The sequence below is a fragment of the Microcaecilia unicolor genome, chromosome 1 (genome assembly GCF_901765095.1).
Source record: "Microcaecilia unicolor chromosome 1, aMicUni1.1, whole genome shotgun sequence".
Classification (NCBI taxonomy): domain Eukaryota; kingdom Metazoa; phylum Chordata; class Amphibia; order Gymnophiona; family Siphonopidae; genus Microcaecilia; species Microcaecilia unicolor.
In genome coordinates, this window is record NC_044031.1 from 677,036,195 (window position 1) to 677,052,083 (window position 15,889).

Below are 15,889 nucleotides of genomic sequence, written 5' to 3' on the forward strand. Positions count from 1 at the left end.
CGCGGGAAGAACGGCGCTTAACTTTAGCCGCTTTTTTGCCGTCGCCCAAATCAAGGGCGGCCATGGCATGAACGTCTCTCAGCTCAAGGGCGGCCCAAGAAGAAGCCGTCTGAGCAGAGTGGCCGGCCAAGATGGCGGAGGCGAGCAGCGGGGGATGGGCGTTTATGGCGGGAAAAACTGCCGCGCCGGAGGAAGACCCGGGACACTGACCGGCCTCCAAACTGACACCCAACAAGGGCGAATCAGACTTTAAAACCCCCGCATCCCCGCTAGAAGCGCACACACGGTCCGGGGAGCGATTCTTCGCGCCCTCGCCCTCCGACGCCATAGGCCACGTGGAGATCAATCGGGGAACCCCCTGCCCGCTATAAAAAGGTAAAAATTACCTGCTTCTCGCTCCGAGCTGTAACGACCTGGTGTCCCAGTGAGTAGCTGCAATAAACGTTCAAATAAACGTCGAAATAAACGCCCTTAAGGACGTCCAAATTTTTTTTTTTTTTTTTTTAACGGAGCCAGCGGGAGGGGGGAGAAAAGGAGGGACCTGGCGCCACCAGGTTTGCACTTGCTCAAGAAGAGCCCTCAACCCCAGGCACTCAACAAAACCTAAAAATTAGGCTTGGAGGCCTAGCCAGAGCTGCTGCTGTGTGTGACCACCACCTGCTGAGATAGAGAACATACTGAGGAGTTTCCGGCAGCACATGACCACATATAGGGAGGCAAAAGGATTGCTCTCTATCTCCACCTGCTGGTAGATGGACACAACCCACCAGTCTATGGATTGATCAGCATGATGATATGGAAAAAGCCAATATCAACTAAATAAAGATCCAGAAGGATTACAAAACAAAAAAATAAAATTGAAAGTGTTTAACTTTTCAGGATTCAAATATAGTTTGACAGGACTCGACCACTATAATCTTGAGAAATGACAGAACATGCCAACAAAAGAATTTTAGCTTAAACCCAATTGAAAACAAAAAAAAAAAACCCAGTACTATCAAAACATATTTAATAGCTTGCATAAGTAAACTAAGCATTCTGTTTGCATTTGTGGGTATCGGATGCAGGTGCTCTAAAGCTGTGTGCCACTGCACATCTAAAACTCGTCAGTCCATGATACTTATATGAGCACACTATTTTCTTACAATAACAGAATTGTTTTCATTAACCATTTAAGTATGACCTAAGAAAGCGTTTTAGCTTCCCTAGGTAAACCTTCAGCTTTGTATTCCCTTTTTTTTTTTTTTTTTTAATTTAAAGAAGTCTTTATTAGGCATCGATAAATAATACAATACATATGTAACACAATGCAGAACCCTATAGTCTGGTACAAACAATGTACATAACTCTAGCACCCAAAAGGTACCAACATAATATCAATGCTAGGACAGAAACTTATTATACTTCAATTTTTATCCAATTTTTGTGATTTTGAACCCCCCCCTTCCCCCTTTCACTCCTTCCCCCCTTCACTCCCTCCCCCCTTCCCCCCCCCCATCTATTCCCTACAACCACCCGTCCATCACCCAACACATCTCTCAACCAGAGCACCTTTGTAAGAAGGGTTCCCAAACTCTTTTCCATTTAGGCATGGTTTTCCATTTCATGTCAGTCAGTCTTTCTATCTCGCACATATATCTTACTTTGGTAATCCATCTTCCCATTGGGGGCACCAGCGGGGATTTCCAACTTTGCGCTGTTTATTTGGGCCGCATGTAGAGCACACCTTGTCAGTAGCCACTGGTCAGACGTTAGACCTGCCGGCCTGGATCCAAGCAGGAAAACTAAGGGATGCCACTGCACAGACCGACCCAGCCACCTCTGAAGTCGTGAGTGTACTTCCCTCCAGTAGGCCTGTGCCTTGGGACATAGCCACCAGACATGACCGGCGGTCCCCAACCCCCCACATTTCCTCCAACAAAATTTTGATACCTGAGCAAACATGTGATTTAATCGGACCGGTGTCAGATACCACCGAAGACCTTTATGGCGTTTTCCTGCGTGGCTACTGCCAGTGATGACCTCAAAATCTGCTTTTCCAGGGCCACCCAACCGGAATCAGGCAATGTAAACTGCAACTCCTGTTCCCATCTCTGCCTATGTAAGAGGGACGGTTTAGCTCTGGTCCCTTGGTACGCATACAATCTAGATATCATACCCTGCGTGTCCTTGGACTCAACACACATCTCCTCCACCTGATGAACTTCTCGCCTCAAGCATTCTACATAAGCAGAGCTCTTCAAAAAGTGCACCAGCTGCAAGTAAGCATATCGATCCCCCTGCCTAAGCCCATAGTCATCCATCAGTGTCTCAAAGGGCACAATAGTCTCTCCCACATGCAACTGCCCCAATGTGTCTAGTCCGGACTCCGCCCATCTGCGAAAAGTGACACTCCCTATCCCAGGTTCAAACAAGGGGTTATCCACTATCGGAGCCAAGCCCGAAACAAATGGCTGCTTGTCTGAAAACATAAGGTCCCAATAGTGGAAAGTAGCCTGCACTGTGGGCGGGAATCTATCAACTTGCCCTCTATACCTACCTGCAACCCACATTAACTGTCCCAGTCTCCGAGAACCCATCAACGCTTGCTCGATATCAACCCATAAGTGGTGATCCTCACTTTTAAACCAGGCTACCGCCGCCCTGGCCTGAGCTGCCCCATAGTACCAGAACAAGTTGGGTACCCCCAGCCCTCCCAACCGCTTACACTTATAAAGCAGGGCCCTGGGCAAGCGTGGCCTCTTCTGATTCCAGATGAAGCGAATAATCGCCTCCTGCAGACCTGATAAAAATTATCTGGACAATTGCATGGGAAGGACCTGGAACAGATATAGAAGCCTGGGCAAAATGTTCATTTTTACTGCAGCAATCCTCCCGAACCAGGACAGTGCCATAGACATCCATCTGTCCAGGTCCGTCTGTACAGCTCGCTTAAGTGGCGGATAATTACTGGTAAACAGCTCAGACAGGTTGCCAGGCAACTGAACTCCTAAGTATCCTAACGCTCTAGCCTCCCACTTAAAGACAAAAGACGCCTTCAAGGTGTCCATCACTCTAGGAGGAACTCCCACCGCCAGTCCTGTGGACTTGTTAGCGTTTAGCTTATACCCAGATATTGTCGCATATTCCTCTATCACCTGCATTAAATTAGGCAAAGAAATTAATGGATTGGTTAAGGTCAAGAGGACATCATCTGCGAAGAAGGCGATTTTATACTCCCGCCCTCCCACCTTTACCCCAGCAATGTTTTCGTTATCTCGAATGGCATCCGCCAATGGTTCCATTGCCAGAGCAAACAAGAGGGGGGATAGTGGGCAACCCTGCCTGGTTCCTCGACCCAGCCGGAATGATTCGGAATTCCCTCCATTGATGCGCACACAGGCTTGTGGTGCCGAATACAAGGCCCGAATCCAAGTTCTATAAAACTGTCCTATCCCTACTCTGTGTAGAACCTTGCCAAATACCCCCAGTGGACCCTATCAAATGCCTTTTCTGCGTCTAATCCGAGCAGTACTACTGGTCTAGCCTTCCTCTGGGCTGCATAGATAAGGTCCACTGTTCTCCTTATATTATCCGCTGCCTGTCTTTTGGCCACAAACCCTACTTGATCCGGGTGGACCAGACTAGGAAGCACACTGCCCAATCGATTCACCAAGACCTTGGCCAAAATTTTCACATCCGCATTTAGTATGGAGATGGGTCGATATGAGGCACACAACGTAACATCTTTACTTGGCTTAGGGATTACAGCCACCCACGCCTCCATCATAGTCTTAGGAAGGGGCACACCCTCCCTCACTGAGTTAACAATCATTGTCAGATAGGGGGCTAGGTCTACTGCGTATACCTTGAAAAATTTGTTGGTGAATCCATCTAAGCCAGGCACCTTCCCTGTGGGTAAAGTTTTAATAGCCCCAATGACCTCATCCACCCGCACCGGACATTCAAGCTCCACCCTCTGTGATTCGGTCAAAACCGCCAGCCCCCTGGCCTCCAAATAGGCGTCAATTTTCTCAGTCTGCACAGTGGCATCCTCCCTGTATAGGTTCTCATAGTATTGGGCAAAGCACTGTCTGATCTGCGCTGAACTGTGCACCACCTGCCCCTTGCCATCTCGGGCTCTCAAAATGTGACGAGAGGATCTCAATTGCCTTAGTTTGACTGCAAGCAGCCTACCGGGTTTGTTAGTGTGTTCATAGTAAACCTGATTCATCCTTGCATGTGCAAATTTCAAGCTGTCGTCATGCAGCGAGCTGATCTCCAGTCTAACCGCCTGCAGTCTACGCAGGTCTGACAGAGAACCCGTGGCCTTATATTTAGCCTCTAATGCCCCAAGTTTGTCCATACATTGGATTAATCGAGCTTTGTGTGCCCTCGCCCTCCGACCTACTCCCTGTATAAAGTAGCCTCTCGAGACTGCCTTAAAGGCGTCCCACACCGTTCCCAGAGAGGGTCCCGAGTCCAAGTTCATATCAAAATATTCTTTCAAAAATGGACGGAACCCAGCTACCAAGTCCGGGTCCTATAGCAATGTGTTATTAAGCGTCCATTTTTTTCTCTCGGTTCCTCTCTTAGGGACAGCAGAGTAGACCAGGTCGGGGCATGATCAGATATGCTAATGTGACCTATAGAGGACTCTCCTCCCCCACCAGACAGTGCCTTGTCCAAAAAGATATAGTCAAGCCTAGAGTAGGACAGATGGACCGGAGAATAAAATGTGTAATCTCTCCCCCTAGGGTGTGCCAGTCTCCAAGCATCATACAGGCCCAACTCATCCACACAATCTTTTAAGGCCTGTGAAATTTTACAGTCCAACGGGGCAGGAGGAGTAGAGCGATCTAATCCTGGCTGCATGGTGGCGTTAAAGTCTCCTGCCATTATTACTTTACCCTTGGCAAAGCCCTGCATCTCTTTTCGGAGACGGAGGAAAAATTCCCCCTGCCTCTCATTTGGTGCATATACACTTGCCAAGGTATACTCCTCCTGTTCCAGCATGACTTGCAGTAAAAGAAATCTTCCTTCCCTGTCCTTTCTAGAACGTACAATCTGCACCTGCACATCTTTATGAAATAGTATAGCCACCCCCCGTTTTTTAGCCCCCTTTACATCTGAGGCACACACCACCAGCGGGTACTGCTTGGAGGACAACAGACCTTCATGTTTTTGCATTAAGTGGGTTTCTTGCAAAAAGACCATTTGAGGTTTCATCAACTGCAATTCACGAAACAGCGCATGCCTCTTGTAAGGGGAGTTCAGCCCCTTAATGTTATAAGTAACCAATTTAAAACCCACCATTGAATACTCTGTAAGTGCACCCCACTTCAGATGGAGGATGCCTATTCTGCCTTAAACCCCTCCTCTTCCAACCCACTAGCTTCCTAGACCCTCTGGTTCTTCTCAGTCCCAAGCCTCTCCCCCCACCCCCCCAAATCCCCCCCACCCCACTCCCATACCCTCCCTGACCCACAATCCAATATCCACCAACTGGTACCATGTGGCACCACTTGGGAGTTGCAAGGAAGTGACACCCCTGACCAAACGAACTCACTATTAAACAGGAGTTTAACACCTACAAATAAACACTCCCTTCGATCCCCCCTCCCCCTCCCTCATATGTTCACAAACATATCAGTATTTAACTTGTACCATCCAACTGCAAATGTCTCTTTTTTTTGTTTTTCACCTCTCCCCCAATTGTCTCTCTTCATCACCTCCTCTCGAGGGCCATCGGCTTCAGATTCCGCATGCAAGCTCCTTGATCTCACCTCTGTTGCTCAAGTCTTGGGCTTCCTGGGTGCTTTCTCTACCCTCTTCCACTTCTGAAGTCGTGCTTTTGTAGAGGATGCCATTTCCACTGGTAGGGTAGCTGTAGGAGCAAATCCAGCATCATACAAAACTTTCCACACCGCTCCCACTCCTCGACATCTGTGCTGTTCACCCTTAATCTCGAAACAAAGTGCAAACGGGAATGCCCACCTGTAGAGGATCTTCTCTCTCATCAAAATCTCTATTACCGGCCTCATAGCCCTGTGCGAGTTCAAAGTGAATAACGAGAGATCCTGGTATATTGCAATTCGCTCCCCGTTGAATTCCACGTCGGGAGTCTTTCTAGCTTTCTGCCATATCTGGTCTTTGCAGTTGTACGAGGAGAAATGCACCACTATGTCCCGGGGTTGCTGTCTCGCGCTTTCCCCAGCGCTCTATGAGCCCTGTCGATGCCCATTGCTGCTGAATCAAAGTCTTCTCCCATCAACTGGGCACATATAGCGCGCACCACCTCCGGGACTGCTTCTCGGTCGCCATTTTCTGGGACTCCTCTGAATCTAAGGTTGTGTCTGCGCCCTCAGTTCTCTAAGTCATCTAATTTGTATTGGAGTTCCTCCGACTGTTCAGTTAACTTGGCAATGTGTTTATCGACCTCCTCGTTTTTTTACCCCCTGCTCGTCTGCCCGCTCTTCCAAGGCTTCTACTCGGCCTCCTAGCTCCCGCAGATCCACACTCAAAGCGTCCACGTGCTCTAGGATCTCTTCTTTAGATGTTCTAATTTCAGCTCAAATGGTCTCCAGGCAGCGCGTCAGGTCCGCGGGGAGAGCTTGCATAGGGGCCGAGTCCATGCATCCGGAGCCATCCTCCCGAGAGGAAGCTGATCCTGACTCCGACGGGCAGCGCGCTTTGGGGGATGGAGGTCGCGCAAGGCCCCGTTCCGCTTGCCTCGTGGCTGGATGGTCATGGTCGCGCTGCTGCGCTCCACTTTTCTTGCTCATGGTGGTTTGCCTAGGACGTTCGTCACTCACTTGTAGCCCCGTCTGCGTGTTTGGAGAGGTTTTCTAATTCGGATGGCACCTTTGAGAGGGTAAGGAGGCACGGAGCTCAGGGATTAAGCAGCCATTCAGCCGCGTGACGTCACTTCCTCTCTCCCTTTAATTTACAGGCCCCTACTGTTCCAACTAAGAATTATAATGAAGCAATAATTACCACCTTAAAGCACCCCCTCCCATACTGAAATTGTAAAACAATTAAATGAAACACTTTCATTCTGTGCGTGTTTTTTTTAACTTTTTTTTTCTTTAGGGGACACAGCAGCCCAGTGATGAGTGGGTGGTAGGGCAGCTACTCAGGCCCGACAACAGCAGCCATAGTGGCAGTAATAGATTAAGATCCTTATTTTAGAAGCTCTATTTGTGTTTTGGATATCTGAAAACTGGCATTTAGACAACCATATTGCACGGACATCCAAATCCCGATTTTATTAAGCCAGTATATGGACGTCTAGAACTGCAGTAGGTCCATATGGCAAGGAGGCATGGCCTGGCATGTTTCAGGAGGGACTGGGAGGGGCCAAAATATAGACATTGTACTCCGATTTCAGAAGGAGAAGCGACATCTATGTCCAAAAAGAGAAGGTTGTTAGACTACAGAAAGGTGCTAATTAAGCTGCTATCCACTGGAGGGATGAAGGCAAGACACTTTCTTAATCCCCCAGTGGTTGCTGCTCCCCTCCTTCCCTGAATGTGAAACTAGCAAGGGATACTGGGTGCTATGACACCTTCAAAAACTATAGACATTTATGGTAAAAGTCTTTTTAAAATTAACTTCTTAATAGATCTCCATGCAGTGCTGAGGAGTAGCTTAATGCAGTGATTCCCAAAACTAGTCCTGGAAGCATCCCAGCCAGTCAGGTTTTCAGGATATCCACAACGAATATTCGAGAGCTCCGTATGCAGTGGAGGTAGTACATGCAAATCTCTTATGAATAGTCATTGTGGATATCCTGAAAACCTGACTGGCTGGGATGCCTCCAGGAGCAGGGTTGGGAACCACTGGCCTAATGGTTATATGGGGATCCAGGTTCAAATCCCACTCCAGCTCTTTCATTTTTTATTTTTTTGGGAGCCCTCCAGAGTCCGAAAAATACCTACTGTACCTAAAAATATTAAGAAACCTACAAACCTGAAGGCTATTGAAGGGACTAAGGACTGCAACTCTCAGAAATTTCATGAGCTCACTTTTATTCTTCCTGAACTCTACTATGTTCTCTGATCTCCCTCTAGCACCCAACAAGGACAGACTATCCCACTATATCACAAAAGGAAACCTTTTTTCATTTTATTCTCTTTTGTTTAGCTTTATTCTTCTTGTGGACAAAACACCCCAATGTAAGCAAGTGTGTATGAGGCCAAGCAGAAGCAACTAAAGTGGCACTTGCAACAAAACATAAGAGCAGGCTAGGCAAACAGCGAGACAGGCAGCAGAAGCAGATAGGACTAGAGGAGGAGAAACACTGGAATTTGGCATTCTGTGGAGTTGCCATCAACTCCATCACTGGGATCTGGACTATCACTGCGAATGCCTCTGCGCTGAGGGCCCACTCTCCTGGATCTAGGGGATGAAGACCGAGGAAATCTGCCTGCACATTGAGGACTCCCGCCACATGCGAGGCCGACAGATCCAGTAGATGCTTCTCCGTCCACTGTATGAATGCCTGGTTCTCCTTTGCCAATTCGTGACTCCTTGTACCTCCCTGCTGGTTGATGTATGCTATTGCCGTCGCATTGTCTGACAATACTCTCACTGCCCCATTCCTGAGGAGGCTTTGAAAGTGGATTAGAGCTAGACAAATTGCTCTGGTCTCTAACCGACTGATCAAACAAGATGGCTCCTCCGCAGACCACTGGCCCTGTACCAAGTGACCCAAGCATAGGGTTCCCCAAACTTTGAGGCTTGCATCCATGATCACTTCCATCCACTGAGGAGAGAAGTCACCAAAGGAGATCTAAAAGCACAGTCAATGGTAAGCATAACCTGACCTCCAAAGAATCTCTCTGAGGCAACCACCTGGAAAGCAGCAAATTCTGAAGACTTCTCATATGGGCTCTGGCTCACTGTACTGCCTTTATGGTCACCGCCATAAGATCCCAGCACTTGGAGATAAAGTCGAGCTGACGAAAATGGCAGCCCTCAAAGCTCCCTTATCTGCTGCTGAATCTTGAGAATGCGCATCTGTGGAAGAAACACTCATCCCTGAAACGTATCGAAAATGACTCCCAAATAGTCTAAGGTCTGAGACGGCACCAAACGACTCTTGAGCGGATTGATGACCCATTCGAGAGATTCCAAGAACTGGACCACTTGTGCCGTGACCCAACTCTTTGCCCAAATTAGCCAATCATCGAGGTATGGATGCACCAGAACACCTTCCTGGAGAAGAGCTGCCGCTACTACCACCACAATCTTGGTAGATGTCCGAGAAGTGGTCGTAAGACCGAACGACATAGCAAAGAACTGAAAATGCCAGCCTAATACTGCGAAACAGAGAAATCGATGCACACGGCAAATAAGAACATGGAGATAGGCTTCTGTGAGATCTAGTCCCATTAAATAGTCTCCTGAGCGAAAAGCCACAATAACGGACTTTAGTGTTTCCATACATAACGGAAGCATCCGTAGAGAATGGTTGACATGTTTGAGATCCAGAATAGGATGAAAGGAACCTTCCCTTCTTCGGTAGCATGAAATAGATGGAATATCTGCCTGTTCCCAAACTGGCACTGGACATACTACTTGCAAAGCGACCAATCTTGCCAGAGTCCTGTACTGCCTGAGCCTTGACTCAGTACCAACAAGGGGATTCCAGAAAAACATCTAGCAGCGTGTGTGCGAATTCCAGAGCATAACCATCCCGAATAATTTTGAGAACCCATTGATCGGAAGTAATCTGGGTCCATTTCCGGTAAAACTGTCTCAAACGACCACTGACCGCTACTGGAGACTGCACCCAAACATCTTCATTGGGCAGAACGACCGGAAGACTGGGAGGAAAAGGCACCATCCTTACCTCCCCTTCAACCCCCACAAAATGGTTGGGTATACTAAAAATAAGGAGATGTCCAGGGAGACCCCTGCCCAAGTGGTAACACCTAGCCTCATGCCCTCAGCCCATGGCCGAAAAACAACCTCTACCAACCGACCGTGGTCGATCCTCTGGAAACCAAGGCACCTTGGTATCTCCTAAACTCTTAATCAACTTATCCAAATCCTCTCCAAATAGTAGAGAATTCCGGAAACTTACTGAGCTATGACTTAGAGGCTGCATCCGCTGACCAACCTTTAAGCGAAAGTGTTCCATGAGCTGATACTCCTAAGGTCCTAGATTTAGCAGATAGCCAAAGCTAAACATATTGGGCATCGGTCAAAACGGCTGAGCCCATCTCAATCTTAGCTACGTCCTGATCAATAAGAGCAAAATCATCTGCCTCTCTATTCAGCACCCGCTCTGACCACCTGAGGCACACCTGTGCGACCAGTGCTCCAGAGATAGCCACCTGAACTGCCAAGGCTGAAACATCAAAAGCATGCTTCAAGAGCGTCTCTAGACAATGGTCCTGTGGATCCTTAAGAGCTCTGCCTCCATCCACCGGACCCGTGTTCTTCTTGGTCACTGCCAACATTACAGCATCCACAGCAGGCGGTTTAAGCCAATCCTTGTCCTGTTCTGGCACCAGATAAAGGCGAACCATTGAATGCGCCAGCCTAAAGGAAGTGTCCGGGATATCCCACTGTGCTTGAATGATATCCCTTATGTCCTGATGCATAAGGAAAGACCTCCAGGACATATGGACCCCTTTCACCGAAGGATCTACTTTATGGCAAACAGAAAGTTCCTGCTCTTTCTCAAAATTTCAAGTAGTGGCCACCAGAGCAATTAACTTCTGCAGATCCTCTTTGTGGAAAACTTGAGCCACTGACAGATCTTCCCCTGACAGTAAGTCTGCGGCTTCGAGTCCCCCTCCCCATCATAGACCTCAGAGTCTAATATGCCATCATCCCCCTCACCGAAGGATTCCAAATCTACACCTACCGCTACCTCCTGGTTTTCCCATGAGACCCGAGGTCTTTCAGAACCAGGGAAAGGCCCCTGGCTATGTTCAGCAGGTAAAACGGGCTAAGGAGCGGCCTGCCTAAGTATGTGTTATACATTGCTAAAACAAAATCAGGAGGGAAACCTCCCTCTGGAGGTTCTCCCTATGCGACCGCCTGCTCAGCTGTCAGTTAAGCCCGCTTCACACCACACGCAGCAGGTTGCTTCACGACCAACTGAGAATCCAAAATGGTGGACGTTCCCGCCAAAAATGGATGGCCCCACCATGGATGAAACCGCCAAACCTGAGAGAAAAGAAGAGCTGCTCACACTCACTGCTGAGGATGCCACCGGAAGCTCTGCAGCTGCGCAAATTTTACACACTCCATCTGCCGAGACCCCCCCCCCCCCCCCCCCCCCCCCGGCTCTGACAAACAGCATATCGACACAACATTTGAGACATGGCTGCCACGCGGCTGGTGCTCCAACTTCCCGGGGAAACAGCCACCCAGACAGAGATTAGGGAGAGAAGACAAACGGCTGTGCGCTGGTCAGGTTATTATGACGTTTGTTTTTAAACTGCTGTAGTACTCTGTAATTTTAAACTATCCCTTTAAGGAATGCTCTTGATTTCTTTGAAATGTAACTACAGCATGGCTGTCCCTCATGGCACTCTTCCCTGGAAGGAGTGTAGGCCAGCCTTTAAAACATTAACTGTGCCAGAGCGTACAAAAAAAGGCTCAGGATGAGAGAAGGGAGGAGGGACCTGGCCACCTGAGTTTGCACTCTTGAAGCAAAAGAAACCACCTCTGGTCTCAGCCTCAGTCAGCAATCAACTACAGCAGTGCACAGAGAGAACACAAGACAGAAAGAAAGATTTTATAATTCAGACAAAGATAAAGAAATGAAACTGAAGAGCTCACCACATCTTTCACCTGCTAGAGACTGAGAATACCGAGACTTCAGGGAGCTGAGCTGGGCTCTTATTGGCTGTCAAGAAACACTGTTCTCAATCTCCTCTGTGCACAACCCATCAGTTCAGCTGGGCCAGTCCGGAGGGACAAGAAAAGATCAGCAGAGGTGTTTTTTCTTTCCTCCTTTTTTTTTTCTTTTAATATGGAGCTGACACATGGCATACTAGTCTTCACTAGTGGAATGACTCTCAGACCCACAAACAAAAATCAACGTGTGCCCCTTTGCTCTGTCTAGGAAGGTCCTCAACACTGATTTCTGTGCACCATACAACATGCCAGACTTTAGCACAGTGACTCTCCCACGATCAGTGTGTTGCCCACTTTCTGCCAGTCCTTTGCTCTTTCAAAATCAAACTGAAATGGCCCAGCCCCTCTCTACCTGTACTCTGTGTATGCTACTTTGCTTTATTTCTGTCTACAACCGATGGGTATGGGTAAAGGCCATACACTTGATATACAGCCTTTCTGTAGTACAATCAAAGGTACTTTATATACAGGTACTTTAGAGGGCTCACATCAAATTTTTGTACCTGGGGAAATAAGGGTTAAGTGACTTGCCCAGGGTCATAAGGAGCTGCAGTGGGAATTGAACTCAGTTCCCTTGCAGGCTGATGCTCAGAACTCCCGCGGTAAAGCCAACAGCACAGAACCATACCATCGGAACAGCACAGAAAACTAGCTCACCAATGCTCAAAGGAAATGGTATTCAAATTATAAGCACGGTATAAAAGCAAAAGGGGAAACATGCTTGGCGAATGCGTGAAAGAGTTTCACGGTAAGTTCAACTCTTGTGTGCATGCGCCAGGATAAAACCCAAAAGTGAAGCACACATTAGCACCTCTTTTCTGTGCCTTTAAATATAAGCTTTTCAATTTTTTTTTTTTACTTGGAGGCTTATATTTAAGTGCAGAAAGTAGGTACCAATATGTGCTTTCACGTTCGGATTTGTTTGGACTTGCGCACATTTATTTATTTTTATTACATTTGATATGCCTCCCACCGCCAAATGGCATATTTCTTAGTACCAGCGTTTACAGGGTTTTCTTCCACAATACTCTCTTCAAACATACCACCACCTGCTCCAAGCTGGTGTTAGGTTTTCAATGGTAATGGCGGTTTTGTTTTGTGCGCTCTTGTCTGAGTATTGGGAGAGAGTAGAAAATTACCTCAACATCCACTTGACTATATCTGCATGTAGTTTGAACTAATCTTTGGCGTGCACATTCTGCACTCACTAACACTGGCACTAGTATGGCACTAATCGCCTCTAGCGGTGGCGTTACATTTTGAGCATAAGCCCACTGGTTCTCAGACCATTGCACTGACCATTAGGCTATTGCTCCACCCCTTTCACCTCTTTCTTTACTCTCTTAGCTTGCAGCTAACAAGCCATCCTATCCCTCTGAAAACCAGTAAAGAAATGAACAGAAATGGCAACAGGAAACTGAAAACAGAAAGAACCATCATCAGCAGCCATGGGATCTAGAGGTAGTAAAGCTGGGATAAGGCTTGTCTGGCTGCTCAACAAAAAGTTTTAATATGATGGGCCAAATGACTCCTGTTTCTTTGCTCTCCCTCCACAAGGTGGTTCTACTGTGGTGGCTAAGACAACAAGCTCTTTACCTGGCACCAGAGTATAACAGTGTTGAAAATGACGACATTATTTATTATGATTTTTGGCTCATTCTGGTCCCACGGTCATTTGGTTTGTTTGAAGGACCTTGAATTAAAAATCTCCTCCATCATCATGCTTTACTTTTTGAAATGAATGCATTATCTGTACTACACAAACCCGTATACACGAGTTTGCCACTTATGCTCAATGGTATTACATGTACTGTGAAAACTGGACAGTGCACCAGGCAAATTAAGGATGGACTCTGTGTCTTGGACTTTTCTGTGTATAAAAGACTTGCTGTATGCATCTCTAATTAGAATAACTCTGCAAGAGAACTAACGGTATATGACTAAGTGGGTCAAATTGTATGAGAATGTGAAACACTGAGCATTCCCTAGAAGAAAATAAAATTGATCAAATTACAGCTATTCTTAATGAACAGGTCTTCTCTAAGAAACAATCATATTGAAAATGAACTACTTTTCATAATGACCCTTAGAAGCCAAAGGCAAGCAGAAGGACAAGTGAAGAACGCAACCATAACTGGTAAAGTAAATAGTCTATTAGATTTTTCTTGGGGGCGAGGGGAAGCATTCATTACTCTCTATATCTCTCCCCTCCCCCAACAAAATCAGCAAGTACACAAGTTATAAAATTATTTTACAAGCGCACACATTTTACGCCCCTGCCTGAATAATTTTTATTTGTTTTATAAATACCTGACTTAGCAATTATTTCTTTTCACAGCACCGCTCACTGGAAACGCCCATACATATTAATAATCAAGCAGGGTCAAATTTAAGGAATCATATTTCCACTTATAGAATCAAATGATAAAATTTAAAAGCCACAAATTTTAAAGGAACCCAATTATGTGTAAAAGAAAAGGAAAGATGTTAAGCTTAAGTGATAAATTTGCATCTGAGAAGTTTCTGTACTCCAGATACATCACAGGCATAACAAGATAAAATACATTCACCAGGCACAGTGGTACAGCTTTTTGTTTTTTTGTTGTTTTTGGGGGGGGGGGGGGCAGGAGGGGAGGCAGCGCTATAGAAGTGATAAGTAGTAGTAGTAGTAGTAGTAGTAAGTGGAGGGAGGAGGCAATCATAATCAATCTCTGCCCCTACTCTCAAGCTCTCTAATTGCTACTGCTGTGCTGGACAAAATATTGGTAGCTTACCCCGTCCTGTGGCTTATAACATTCACAAACAGACAACAGCATAAAGTTGTCTCTCTAAAATGCTGGAAGAGAGATAACCAGACATACTTCTGGATGGCAAAAAGGCTCATTTTACAAAGAACACAGAGATCACAATTGAGAAGTTCAGGTCAGGACATTTTCAGTGCAGAACCTTTTCTAAAACACCTGCAGGAAAGCAAATGTATTTGCCAGCACACAGCAGGACCATCATTTCAGAAAAATACACATGGATAAAATGAACAGCACTAACCAGGCAGCTATCAGGTGAAAATGGCAATTTCACTACTATCGTATATGTGGAATAGCTTCCATAAATAGCTGCTCTATTTTACACACCCACATTTTTAAGTGCCATCCATTAAATAGTGAGGCTGCAATTTTAATCTGGTTTCATTTTGGAAATGGAAATAAATGGGAGATTAAGGAGAATGACTCCCTTAATCCCTTGTATAAAGTCCTGGCCGAAACTAACATGTTTTTAACATCTGTATGTGGTTCTAAGATGGTATAAAATCTGATAGGAATATTTTTCTGTACAGATGTGTTCCCCATTTCACAAAGGGAATAAACGTGTAGATTTTTACCCCACCACAACGCTCCCTTGAAATCTCTGCATGGTAGGACCTCCACATGTAAATAGGGGCTTTTTAAAATCACTATTTACAAGTGTACAAGATTTATACGTTTCTGATCGTACATATTTTGTATAGTCTAACACAGGAGCAAGAATATTGTTATGCTTGCCAATTAGTTTTCTATTAGTTTCTGCCCTCATCTGGTTCACAGGATACAAATCATCTAACAGTAGCTCTGCATTTTCAGTGGAGTGCACCCTAAAGACCACAGAACACTAACACATGCAAGTCAAGTTTACAGTTTATTCTGACTTTCTATACTGCCCATAATGACACACAGAACTGGACGGTGTATAATCTAATGTTAAAAAAAAAACAAAAGGAACTACGATATCCAGAGAAAACAGTCACGCAAGGACAGATCCAGTCGACAACAGAATATAATTGGAATAAAATCACGTCTAAAACAAACAGTTGGAAACACAATTCTCCTTTTCTCTCTCTCACATGCTGTAAAAATATGGATGAGCAAACTTGGCCCTTGAGAGCAAGATTTCCACAACACATACGCATTAATTGCATCTACATTCACTGCAACCACTGTAGGCAAATAGATTTCACAAATATTCATTGTGGAAATCCTGAAAATGTGACATGGTT

General features: G+C 46.1%; 1 protein-coding gene and 1 long non-coding RNA gene across 2 annotated transcripts in view; one reads left to right on the forward strand and one right to left on the reverse strand.

Moving 5' to 3' along the window:
* Window positions 1-15,889, reverse strand: part of NEO1 (neogenin 1) — a 740,505-nt gene that overhangs the window by 383,951 nt on the left and 340,665 nt on the right. The window lies entirely within an intron of this gene.
* On the forward strand, window positions 150-12,716 carry LOC115457905. Its single transcript, XR_003940013.1, has 3 exons — window positions 150-160; window positions 7,399-7,403; window positions 12,599-12,716. It is a non-coding gene; the product is annotated as an uncharacterized LOC115457905 (long non-coding RNA).